The sequence below is a fragment of the Arvicanthis niloticus genome, chromosome 21, assembly GCF_011762505.2.
Source record: "Arvicanthis niloticus isolate mArvNil1 chromosome 21, mArvNil1.pat.X, whole genome shotgun sequence".
In the NCBI taxonomy this organism is placed as follows: Eukaryota; Metazoa; Chordata; class Mammalia; order Rodentia; family Muridae; genus Arvicanthis; species Arvicanthis niloticus.
In genome coordinates, this window is record NC_047678.1 from 33,313,166 (window position 1) to 33,327,457 (window position 14,292).

Below are 14,292 nucleotides of genomic sequence, written 5' to 3' on the forward strand. Positions count from 1 at the left end.
CCAAATGCTTAAGGAAACAGTTAATAACTATTTTCCTATGAAGCAAATTTCTATGTCCTTGGATCAGAGAGACTTATTTGAAAATATTGCTGTAAGCCTCAACAGAGTTGTCACCTGTGTGGTTATATATATAGATTCAAACTTTGACACTATAGTCCTCAGATAGATAGAATAGATATGTATGTTATTATCTCAACAATTCTCTGTCACTTTAGAGTTTTCTAATACCCCTCCTTTTGTCCCCTCTTTCTTCTGTCAGTTTGTGTACTTGGAGGAAACCCTTCTGTGGATCTTTATTGCAGCATCTCTGAGTCCAGTTATTTAATCTGTGACTCCAAGTACTTCCCTGTCATCCCAGCGCCTGTGGAAGTTCAGGAGTTCAAGTCCAGTATGAACTATATAGCAACCTATTTCAACAAACTAAAAAAGGATTCAGGGAGATGGCTCAGCACTTGCTGCCAAGCTTAATAACATGGATTCTATCCCATAGATGCTTATGGTGCAAAGAGTATGGACTCCTTCAAATTGTCTTCTGATGTGTACCCTGACTCTAGGTTCATGACATACATAAATTCCTGTATACACAGATAGTAATAAAATGCATTTTTTTCAAAATTCAAAAATCTCTCATGCCTTTAAACATAGGAGTCAGATTTAAGACAGCCAAGCAACATAGTCAGACTCTGCAATAAAACAACAACAACAAAAAACCCATTAGTATGATATGATTGAATTTTTAAATGTCACAAAATGGTTTTATAATGTTTTAAGTAGGCAGATTGCCCTTGGCTGCAAGAAAGTTGAATATGTCTTAAACATAGCCCTTTCATTATAACCTGTATCATGGAACTTTGCTATCCTACACCTTGGATTCCAAACTATGACTGTCTTCCTCAGCCTAGGTCTCATTGCTATCTAGTCAGTATTTTCCTGAGCTGTTCCTGAGGTACTTTATCACTCTTGAAAAATAATTCCGGGCAATGGTGGTGCACGCCTTTAATCCCAGCACTTGGGAGGCAGAGACAGGTGGATTTCTGAGTTCGAGGCCAGCCTGGTCTACAGAGTGAGTTCCAGGACAGCCAAGGCTAACAGAGAAACCCTGTTTCAAAGAAACAAAACAAAACAAACAAACAAACAAACAAACCAAACAACAACAACAAAAAAAAATGAAAAATAATGCATTGTGGGACCATGAAAGGATAGCTTGGTTTCTGGTGGAGCATTGGCTAGAGATGGCCGTATCCCTGCAAGGGATGGCATACATTTCAGCACGCTCCCAGACTCCAGGCTCCTGACACACAGTCAAAGACCTCCATTGATCAGTACCTTTCAGTCACATAGGGCAACACCCCTACCAGCCCCTCCACAGGTAGAGGGCGTGACTACAGGCCTCGAGAGATCTCCATATTAATGGTGTAGCCAATTAATCATTCCTTCCCAAACACTTCCCTCTCCTCCTTCCCTATTTAACTCAGGTCTGCCCTGAGAAATGGGGGTACAGCTTATCCACTTTCCACCATAACAATAAACCTTTTTAAACCATGGACTTCCTAGTGCCTTTGGGGCCTCACCATGGGGAACTGTGGAGAAGGCCTTTGACAGAACTGCTGCTTAATCTCCTAGAAGACTTCTCTATGTTCCCGCAGGGAAGGCGGCCAACTCAAGCAAGCTAGCCGACCCAGGCAAGCGAGTCCCAGTAACCAAGAGTCTCTCACCCTGAGGGGCACCGCTGGAGCTATCCCTCTTGTCACTCTTGACTTTGGGATGGTCCAGCCCATATGCCCTTGCATCTTAGTTCTTCCTAGGCTCCCAATGGCATCTGGGAGCCCAAAGACAGAGACCACCGGTCTCCTGGTCAGCCGTTTTGGCCTGGAGACCCCCAATCAAGAACTCTGCCCCCATGGGACTTTAAGCTAAGACCTCTCCAAGCCCAGGCAGAGCCCCACAGCTTCTCAACCCAGCATCCGCCCAGTGCTGGGTGGAGTGAACTCAGTCAAATTCCCATGCTTCTGCCTTCCTGAGCTGCGGCAGACATGCAGGAACCACAACACAGCCCAATAGGACCCACACCCACGTGCAAGTTACAGCCCCACAATGCATTAATAAATCTCCACCCCTCCTTCAACTTGACAATCTAATTCTTACATTTAAAAATGAATGCAAATATATAATATATATATATATGTATTATATACATAATATATAATATAATAGAGTGCTTGCCTAGAATGCAAAAGACCTTGGGTATATGCCCAGCACTCCATATATATAAAGGGAGAAAACATTTTGTTACATTCATAGGCCTTCTACTAATACAAATACAGAATATCATGGCCGTACACCACACTTAGCAGCAATGTCACTTCTACCACTGCAAATGGGAGCAGAGAAGCATGTGTATTGGGTGCTCTGTGGTTCTGCAACCCTGGCAAATGACCTCTCATTCCCTACCACTGGACACCTGCTTTATCTGATGGAATTAACAGCTGCAGATTGCCTAAGGAATTTTTCCTTTTACAGTTTGGGTGTCTGGCTATTTCTGGGGTCAGGCAAATGCTCTTCCCACATTCATTCCCTGTTATTTGTTTAAATGTGTATATGCTGTACAGGTGGTATATGTGAGGGGGAGGTGACATCTTCTACAGCATTACCATTAAACAAGCCTTAGGGAACTACCTGTCTCTGTGCCCCGCACCTTAGGGCTGCAGCGACAGCCTTATGCATTGCCCTCTGGGAGGGTGTTAGGGATTGGACACAGGTCCTCATACTCCTCTGGTGAGCACTTTACCCATTGGGTCATCTCCCCAGCCTGATGAACACTGATTTGTAGATAAAAAACACAAAGGGCATCACTTAGAATGATAATTGCATTTATATACTATTTGTGTCTAGCACTAAAGTGTCTAGGAATAGCAGACCCTTACTTCTTTGTGCTGTGTGAGGAACATAAAGAGTCTCATGGTTCACACATGACACACTGAATTATTTACCACTGACATGGAACAGCATTGTATAGATTTATCTCCATCCAAAATTGCATCAAATTTCTGTTCTCTAATCTACATTATTATTATTATTATCAATCATCATCATTATCATCATTCTCCCCACAGTTCTTCCCTTTTCTGTTTGCATGCTATATGCTGAACGTTGTAATGTTTATCGAGTCTGGCAGAAATAGGAGCCGATATTAATTACTAGATGTCTGCTTGCTGAAGGCTTGATGGCAACCAGAACTTGTAGCCTCCTTCAGATCACAAATAAGCTTTCTTACACAGGTACCATAGGATCCCAACTGACTCCAGCTGAGAGGGAACTGGGTGACACTTCGTAAAGAACACAGGGCTTGTCTTTAGAAGAGCTACATTTCACTTCCAGTTTTGATCTTTGATCTTTTGGAGTACTATGACTTTAGGAAAGTTTCCATCTTTCTGATCTCCTGATTCTGCTCCCTAAACATTTGTTTCACACAGTGGCCAGATAAGGAGAGTGTAATGTATTTTACAGTGTGGTGACATGAATGGTTTGTGTTCTCTTGAAGTTCTACAGGGATGACATAACATATGTCTCTCTGTCTCCTTGTGTCCTAGCCCTACAAGTATATGGATGACCAAATTTTATTGATTAGCCTCCTGTGCTGGATAGTTTTATATCAACTTGACATAAGCTAAAACATCTGAGAGGAGAAAACCTCAATTAAGAGAATGTCTCCATACAAATAGGTTGTTGGAAAGCCTGAAAGGCATTTTTCTAATTAGTGATTGATGAGGCGAGCCCAGCCTATTGTGGGTAGTAGTCAATCTCTGGTGGTCCTGGGTTCTGAAAGAAAGGAGGCTGAGAAAGTCATGGGAAGCAAGTCAGTAGCACTTGTCCATGGCCTCTGTATCAGCTCCTGCCTCCAAGCTCTTGCCCTGTTTGAGTTACTGTTCTATCTTCCTTTGATGATAAACAGTGATGTAAAAGTCTAAGCCAAATAAACCCTTTCTTTCCCAACTTGCTTTGGTCATGGTGTTCACCATAACAATGAAAACCACCTAACTAAGACAGCTATTCTAGTATTTTGTCAGTCTCTATCCTATACCTTCAGAAAGGAGAATTTCATTAGATGTTTCCTCTGAGAATCACCTATGGTGTGTGAAATGTTCCATTTCTCTTTAATCCAGCATGGTGGCTGCTAGCTACATGTGGGTTTTAAGGGTGTCTCTATCTAAGATTCCTAGCAATGGGGATACAGATCCTAAATGGGGTTACATATCCTGTAACCAGTATGAACTGCCAGTGGAGGATTGAGACACCAACCCAACCACAAAACCTTCGACCTACAATTTCTCCTGGCTGCAAGATGTGCCAGAATAAAAGTGACACAGAAATTGTGGGAGTGGTCAACCAATGACTGGTCCAGCTTGAGACTTATAATATGGGAGGGAGCCCACCCCAACACTGCCAGGAGGGCCAGGGGCCAGAGACTGGATAGCCCAGAGACCCATGATAGAACCAAACATGAATGGAAAAAAAATCAATGAAATGATTTCTAATTATATTCTGCTATATTCATAGATTGGCATTTCGTCCAATTATCATCAAAGAGGCTTCACCCAGCAACTGATGGAAACTGATGCGGAGACCCATAGCCAAACATTAGGCAGAGACTGGGGACTCCCACTAAAGTAGAAGAGGAAGGATTGTAGGAGTCAGGGGTGTCAAAGACTTCACAAGAAATCACATAGAATCAGTAAACCTGAGCCTACAGAGGCTCAGAGACTGAACTCACAACCAGCGAGTCTGTGTGGAACTGACCTAGGTACTCTGCACATGTATTATACTTGTGTAGCTTTGTGGGAATACAAACAGTGGGAGTAGGAACTACCTTCCTTTGGGACCTTTTTCTCCTACTAAGTTGCCTTGACTAGCCCTAATAAAAGAAGAAGCCTAGTCTTACTGCAATTTGAAATGCCATGGGTGACTGATATCCATTGAGGCTGACCTCTTTTGGAGAGAAATGAAAGATGAATGGATCGGGGAGGGGCTGGGGGTCGAGAGGGATTCTGCTGTTAGGATGTGAAGTAAATGAAATTAAAATAAAAAGAGACTGTGATCACTTCAGTTGAAAGAGAATCTTAAGATGAATTTTACAATTTAGATAGTCACATTTGACTTGTGATCACTCTTAGGTGGTATCTCCTGCTACCTCATTCCCTAATTTTACCTCCATTTCTGCACCTGTCTGTCTATTATTTAGTGTTTTGTTTTTCTTTTTTTTTTGTTTGTTTTTTGTTTTGTTTTGTTTTTGTTTTTGTTTTTTTAATTTTTTTATTGGATATTTTATTTACATTTCAGATTTAATCCTCTTTCCTGCCCCCAACCCAGGAACCCCCTATCCAATCCCTTTTCCTCCTGCTTCTATGAGGATATTTTATTTTATATTTTATTTACATTTAAGATGCCATCTCCTTTCCACATTTCCCCTCCCTAGAACACCCCTGTCCCATGTCCCCCCTTTCCTTTTTGCTTTTATACGATTTTTTTAAAAATGTTAATCAAAGAATTTATAAGTTTGGTAATGCTCAATCAGAAGCATAACCCAATACCCAACCTAGATATAAAAACTTTTTGACTGGTGGAGACATGTGAACATCTGCCTCCATGCCCCCTCTCTCTTTCTCTCTCTTATCACCTAGCTTCTCCTCTTCTTCATCTTCTCTCCTTGTTCCATCTCTTCCTCTCAGTACTCCTTCCTACTTAGTTCCTCCTACATATCACTCTTCCTGTTAAAGTAGAACTTTTCTCTCAAAATACAATTAGAGCATACTTATTCCTAATTGTACCAGTGAGGTACAAGATAGTCCTAATACCCAGTCCATCATTCTGTTGACTAACCAGAAACTCTGTCATCTCTTCTAACTAAAACACTTACTTTTGATCCTGGCTTTTTGGCTTTAGAATGAATGTCAGATGAAAACTATCTACAAAGATCTTTTCTCTCAAAGTAAATAGCCAGGATTGGTTATGAGACTACAGGTCTTCAACCCCATCAGAAATCCAGAATGACTGAGTTAACTGAAGTTATGGGAAGCACTAAGCATAGCTTCTAAAACTTAGCCAATTTATAGAGACCACTGAACACCTGAAAAGCCCCTATACTACCTAACGTTGGAGCATCAAATCTTCAGCCTTCTGGCCCAGAATCATCTGACAGACCTTGGTGATGCAGGATTATTAAGGGCTGATTACTCTGTCTAGGCAGATATAATCAGTCGACTATTCTGCATGTGTGTCCTTTTCTGGACAGTAATTTGTCTGTAGATGGAGAGAGGCAATTCTTGCCTAGTGGCTGTCACCCCACAACTGGAGTATCTCCAAGGATGCTCAATTTCTTCTTAGAATCCACAACAGGAAGCTGTGAGGAGCAGACAGGTCTCTAATCAAAATGAACATTAATATATAAATATTTGTAGCATCAGTTCTATGGACTTCTGATGTTTTGAAAACCAACTATCCATGTAAGGTAACCTGGACTGTTGTCTGTTCACTCCTCTCAGCTATTGCTAAATAAAATATGGAAAACACCCTAACAATAAACTCAAAACCATGAATTTGCTATAGTTCCTTAACTCATAGGTTAACCGTCCCAAATCAGTTAAAAAAGTTTAAAAAGGGCTGGGTCTAGGCCTTGTATTCATAAATGTGTTATAAAGGCACAATGCCCATGAGAGTATCAATATTCATCTCATTTTTATATTAATAAGAGGCTCATACCAATGAAAACCTTAAATTTGAAATCAAAGTAAATTTTGTACCATTTAAGAAATTATAACTTCATCTTGATAATAATTATACAGATTTCTACCAATAGGTTATGGCTATACAATAAGTCCTAGCTAATCCCCCCTCTTCCAACAAAACCACTACTTTTCCCTAGAAAGACAGACCATTATTAACCACATTAGTCCCCAAGCTCAGGGAATAGGGGCGCTGACTCTTCTTTAACTTCTTCAAGCTGATTAAGGGCATTGAGATTTTAGAAGAGGGGTGGGGGGAAGAGTAAGTTGATAAGCCTGTGATGCTGTGTCTTCCCTGAATCCAGACGGAATTCCAGGACGTCAGAGGTTTGGGCAGGTCTGCTCAGTATGCTTGATGAGTAGATACACCAAGGCTGTGTATTCTGCAATATACAATTCTCAGAACAAGTTTTAGTATCAAGAAAAAAAAAATTTCCCACCCCCAGGGGGCTGACATTTTTTTTAAAGATGCTGGTTTTGACAACTTTTTTTTTCCGCTTGTTAAAATTGGTTGTAGTATTTACATTTCACATTTTATCCCCTTACCCTACTTCCTCCCACCACCCAGAAACCTATCCCATCCCCCTCCTTATGCTTCTATGAGGCAGTGACTGCACCTACCCCCCTCACTATCCCCTCCCCGCCCTCACATCCCCCCCCCACTGTGTGTTCAATTTTTTTTTTTATGGGACCAAGAAACTCCTCTCCCACTTATGTCCAACAAGGCCATCCTCCCCTACATATAACTCTGGAGTCTTGGGTCCCTCCCTATGTGTTCCCAGGCTGGTGGTTTAGACCCTGGGGGGCTCTGGTTGTTTGGTATTGTTGCTTTCCACCTGGGGTCACTAACCCTTTCTGCTCCTTCAGTCCTTTCGCTAAGTTCTCCATTGGGAAACCCCTGATCATATCAGTGGTTAACTGTGAGCCTCGTCCTCTGAGTGTGTTAGTCTTTGGCAGACCTCTAAGGAGACAGCTATATCATGTTCCTCACATTATGCACTTCCAGCCATCCACAACAGTGTTTAGCTTAGGTGGCTGTACATGGGGTGAATACCCAGGTGGAATGGTCTCCTGATGGCCCCTCCTTCAGTTTCTGTTCCATGTTTTGTTTCCCTATTTGTTCCCTTGAGCATTTTTGTTTCTCGTTCTAAGTAGAACTGAGGCATCCCCTCTTGGTCTTCCTTCTTCATGAGCTTCATGTGATCTGTGGGTTGAGTCTTCACTAATCCAAGCTTTTGGGCTAACATCCGTGGAGATATGTTTGTGTAACTATCTTCTTTTGGGGTTTTTGGAAGATTACTTTCTTGCTTTTTCTAGGTTGTGGTTTCCCTCCTTGTGTTGGAGTTTTCCACCAATTATTCTTTGAAGTGCTGGATTTGTGTTGAGATACTGTGTAAATTTGGATTTGTCATGGAATATTTTGGTTTCTCCATCAATAATGATTGAGAGTTTTGCTGGGTATAGTAGTCTGGGCTGGCATTTGTGTTCTCTTAGGGTCTGTATGATATCGGTCCAGGATCTTCTGGCTTTTATGGTCTCTGGTGAGAAGTCTGGTGTAATTCTTATAGGTCTGCCTTTATATGTTACTTTGCCTTTTTCCCTTACTGCTTTTAGTATTTTTTCTTTGTTTTGTACACTTGATGTTTTGACTATTATATGGCGGGAAGTATTTCTTTTCTGGTCTAAACTATTTGGAGTTTTGTAGGCTTCTTGTATATTTATGGACATCTCTTTCTTTAGGTTAGGGAAGTTTTCCTCTATAATTTTGTTGAGGATATTTACTGGTCCTTTAAGTTGGGTGTCTTCCCCCTCACCTATACCTATTATCCTTAGGTTTGGCCTTCTCATTGTGTCTTGGATTTCTTGTATATTTTGGGTTAGTAGCTTTTTGTATTTTGCATTTTCTTTGACAGTTGTGTCAATGTTTTCCATGGTATCTTCTGCACATGAGATTCTCTCTTCCATCTCTTGTATTCTGTTGGTGATACTTGTGTCTATGACTCCTGATCTTTTTTTTAGGTTTTCTATCTCCAGGGTATTGTCTTTTTGTGATTTCTTTATTGTTTCTACTTCCATTTTTAGATCCTGCATGGTTCTGTTTAATTCCTTTTCCCATTTGGTTGCATTTTCTTGCAATTCCTTAAGGGATTTTTGTGTTTCCTCTTTCAGGGTTTCTATCTGTCTATCAGTGCTCTCCTTAAGTTCTTTGAGAGTGTTATTTATGTCTTTCTTAAAGCCTTCTATCATCATCATGAGAAGTGATTTTAATTCTGATTCCTGCTTTTCTGGTGTGATGGGGTGTTCAGGGCTTGCTCTGATGGGGGAGCTGGGTTCTGATGATGCCATGTAACTTTGGTTTCTGTTGCTTACGTTCCTGCTCTTGCCTTTTGCCATCTGGTTAACTCTAGTGCTGCCTGTACTTGCTGTCTCTGACTGAAGCCTGTCTTTCCAGTTATCTAGCTTGTGTCTGATCTCCTAGGGGTCCAGATGTCTCTGTGATCTTTTCCAGCTGCACTGATTACAGTGGTACCTCTAGGATGCCTCAGGATATGGTGCCTCCAAGGTAGTAGTCCAGCTAGGTGTCTGCTGTTCTGGGTACAGTGTCTCCTCTAGAATATCTCCGGATATGTTGTCTGACGCTCTGAGTTCAGTTGTTCCTCTGTGGCTCTGGGTTGAGTGGACCTTCCAGTATGTCTCAGGTGGAATCCGGGGTCCACACAACAGCAGACCTGGCAGAGGTCTGATCCAGGCCTCAGATCTGAGAACTAGTTTCTAAGACACTGTCCAAGTTAGAGCACCTGGGATCCCTGCTTTCTCTGGGTTCTTGGAGGTTGGGGACAGAGCTGCCACCCAAGATCTGCTCAGTGCTCTGGCTCAGACCAGAAGGAACCAGTGTTCCAGGACGGGAGTGACTTCCTGGGTCCTTGTGAGTCCCAATTACTCCCTGTTTAGGGCGGGCCCTGCTGTCTGCTTACCTAAGATACTGCCTGAGTTAGAGCGTTTGGGATCCCCACTTCTTCTGGGTTCTTGGAGGTTGGCGGCAGAGCTGCCACCCAAGATCTGCTCAGTGCTCTGGCCCAGACCGGAAGGGACCAGTGTTAGTGTTTTGTTTTTCATGTTATCATTTGTTCTTCATTAAATTTGTTTATTGTGGGCCCAAAATGGCTCCATGGGTAAGGGTACTTGCCCTAAAGCAAGACTTTAGTTTCACTCTTGAGACACATAGTGGAGGAATAGACATCACTAATTTAATTTGTGCTCTGATCTCTACACATACATGGTTCCATGCCCAAACATATACCCACACATGTACAGCAAGTAAACAAAAATATATATGATTTTCAAAGGTGTAATTTTCTGTTCTTTGTTTATTGTGAGAACAGGTAATTCGATCTATCCCAAGCTTGAGAAGCTCCTGCCTCAAGCCCCTCTGTGCTCTGTGACTAGAGATATGTGTCACCAAGCACATTCTAGGCCTAAACATGTTTTATAAAACTTCCTTTCCCTGTAGCTTGTTTAAATAATACAAGAATGCAGCTATGAGAACACCTTGCAGCTATTTTTTAACTTTCTTAATATATTCTGTAGTTATTAGGATAGCTATATTTTCTTTTTCTTCTCAGATCATTTTGGGGGGGATATTGCTGAGGCAACACTTTGTCATGGAAAAATTCTGGGAAGTGATTTACCTTATGTAAGTTTTCAAGTTTATTTGCATAATGGTAAGGATATGCCCTGCCACCACCATTTCCTGTCAGTGAACATTTCCTCGTCTCCAGCTTCCCTCTGCAGATGTTCAAGATTTTTTTTTTTTTACTTACTGACCTGCTTGGTGTTTTTTTTAGAATCGTTTTGTTGTAATTATTTTCTTTGCAAGTATTTAGTTTTCACATCTCTTAATTCCTTCCTCTGAAATTTTTTTCTCTTTTCTTGGTTTTTGAATGTGCTATTTCACAAATTTTCTTGATTTCTCAACTACTTAATGATTTTAATAAAAAAGATGTTGTCTCTTTAACTGATTTTAGCTTCACTCTGAGTTTGGGTTCATAGCACCTATTTTGAAAAAAAAAAAAAAAAAACCTTCTTCTTTGGAATTTTTAAAACAGTGTTTTGGTTTTTTTTTTTTTTTTAATCAAATGAAGTTACTTGGGTTGCTTTTTTACTGCTAATTATCAAAGAGATCTCACTTAAACTTTAGGGAATTTAGAGTGGTATTATTATTGCTTAATGAATATTTTTAGTATTTCCAATTATGCATTACAATTTCATATTTTACTCAAATTGCTGTTAACCAAAACCTCTACAGTCTTAACTATTTATTTTGAATTTTTAAACCTAGCATGAGTCTAAAGAATTGTAATTTCATGTTTTTGATTTCACTAGGTTTGAGCTTTCCATATTTTGAAATCACATTATTTGGTGTGCAGAGAGATTAATAACTTTCACTGATTGTGTAGTTCATAGTTGTCGACATCACATTGTCTCATCAGTAAGACTTGATTAAAAATCATATCATAGCCTTTTGCATCTGTTGTTAATCTCTGTTTAGTATTTGTATGAACTAACCTTGGATATCTTTGCAGATCTCTGTCTCTCTGTCTCTCTTCCTCTCTCTCTCTCCCCCCCCCCTTTCTCCCTCGCTCCCTCTTTATTTGTACAGTTGTGGGGATTCATTCTAGGCGCCCTTGCATGTTGAGCCAGTGCACTTTTAAGCTATGTAAGCCCCCTTTACACTGGACAATCTTCATGTAACTTTTTCTACTTCAGTGTGTTTCCATATTTGCAATATTTGTCATTCATGCCATAACTCGGAGCTCCTGAACTCCAGCAGTAACTGTTGTACACTGAGATTTATTTTAAGTTCCACATATGAAAGGAATCAAGACATATTTCTTTCTCTATGCCTGTGTCTTTCATTTACTATAGTGTCTTACAGCCACTGCTTAGCTGAAAATGAAGAATTTTATTCTGAATAACATTCCATACTCTATGGGGAACCCCATGTAGAGTTCTATAAGAACCTAAACATAGACCTACCTGATGATCAAGCCAAGGCACATCTCTGTACATATTAAAGGAAGTAAAATGTCAGTGAGACTCCTGGGTCTCCATGCTTACACTTGTGCTGACGTGTGGTTCACAGCACATTGCTGTGGTGCTGGGGAAGCTTTGTCAACTCTGCTCCATTACAAATATGCTTTAAGAAGTAAATGTCTTCATATATACTAATTGGTTACATCTCTGAAATAGCAATAACTCTAGAAACATCTACATACCAGTCTCATCAATATGCAGTTGATCTCTTCCAACACATCCTGTTTCTGGCAGCATCATGCCTCTGATCATAGTCTGGGCATTAGTTCCTGGCACTGAATGCTAAGCACTTAACAAATAAGTGCTGAATTAATTATTGGCCTTAGTGTATAGAGAACTTACAGATTTAAAATGGTCAAAAGTCAACTTAATACAATTGTAAAATCATAGTCTTCCACTCATTCTGCCTCACACCTCTGTGCTTGGTAAGGTAAAGAGAATCTAGCTGACAGTGGTCACTGTTTATCTGTTGATGTACTTGTGGTAATTTTCCTAAATTTAGATTGAGAATGCTTACAGTCCTGTATTACTTGAAAACCATTTTCAACACAGCTAATAACATAGGAATAGAATAAATACATAAGTATATATTAAATGCATAATAAATGTACAATATAAGTAAACATGAACACAAATAAATACAATATATAAGTATAGAATTCTTTTATTTGTTTACTAAAGATATATCTAATTATTTATGTGTCTGTTTATGTATATACTCAGATGCTTGTAGGGCCCAGAGGAGGGAGTCTGATCTCCTGGAGCTGGAGTTACAGGATATTTAGCTACCTAATGAGTGTGCTGAGAATCAGACTCTGGTCCTCCGAAAGAGCAGCAAGTGTTTTGAAAGGCTGAGTTATTGCTCTAGTGCTGTTACTACATTTCCTGTCTGTGTATGATAGGAGTAGTTTAGGGAGTCAGTTCTTTCGTATCCAGTGAGGCCTGGGGTTTGAATTCAGGACATTGGTCTTAACAACAAACACCATCACCTGCCAACCTATACCAGCAATCTTAGCAGCAGCTACAGTATTTTTATTATTATTATTATTATTATTATTATTACTAGTAGTAGTAGTAGTGGCTTAGTGATGCAATCAACAGTGAAGTGCCAGTGACTTGGTGGCTGTTAGTGTCACACCAGGTGAGTGAAGGTCAGGTGACCACATGGTCTCATGTAGACAATACATTCCTTCAATGCTCTACATTTGGTCAGTCCTGATGGCCCATGGAAGCTCAGATGGAAAAACTGCTACCTAGATCCAAGTATAGGGTTAGAACCATCCCTACATGAAACTCACGCAGGGGACCTGGAACACATAAGAACAAACAGTCCCACAGAGACTTTGTGGGACTAGGAAAGCAACTGTCTTTCTGTTTATACATAGTTTGTGTGAATGTCATGATAAAAACCACCTCTCTCTCTCTCTCTCTCTCTCTCTCTCTCTCTCTCTCTCTCTCTCTCTCACACACACACACACACACACAAGTGAATATTACACTTCTATTTTGCTATTGTTAAACCATCTTTCACAAATTTCTTGTTTCTTCATGAAATAAAGGTCATTAGGGAGGGCCTGGGGAGGTGGTTCAGTGGCTAAGAGCACTTGCTATGCTTTCAGAGGTCTCAGGTTCAATTCCCAGGACCTGAATGGGCTCACAACCACCTGTAACTCCAGTCCTAGAGCACCTAACCCTGTCTTCTGGCCTCCTCAGATTCAGCATATGCACAGTACACATACTTACATGTAAGCAAAACACCCAAACACATAAAAATATAATGAAAACGTCTCTTAATAATTAGGAAAAGTATACATTCCTATCAAGGGTATATCATAAGTCTGGGTACCAGTGTGTTTGTTTCAAATACGTTTGCTATTGTTATTGCTTGAGACAAGATCTTACTCCACAGACCAGGTTTCCCTGTCATGCACTATGTAGCTGAGGCTAGCTTCAAACACACACCAAATGCTGAGATTTTAGGCAATTGCCACCCAATCTCATTCGAGCACACTTTAACCACCCCACATAAAAGCCGGCTCACTAGTAATAATAATTCACTGTGGGCCTGGTTCTGTGCTCTCTGCTCTAAGTTAAAGCCATCTCCCCCTTCTTTCTAGTTTTGTCTCTTTTATGCAGTTCTTGACTTGCCAGGGCCCAAGTACAGTGACAGCAGCAGACATCTGAGCTCCCTACCATCAGTTTTAGAAATGGATGGGGTATTGAGAAAAGTTTAATTGGCCAAACCGAGACCTGCAAGTAATCAGTCGAGAGGAAAGCAAAGAATACCTGGCTGAAGAAACAAATGTATTATAATTAGGCCAATTATCCCCCATGTAGTTCATCAGCCTGCAGTGATAAAGGCCATTAATGAGCTCTGTCAGTGACAGCATTACTTTCTAATCTTAATCCCCCTTTTTTT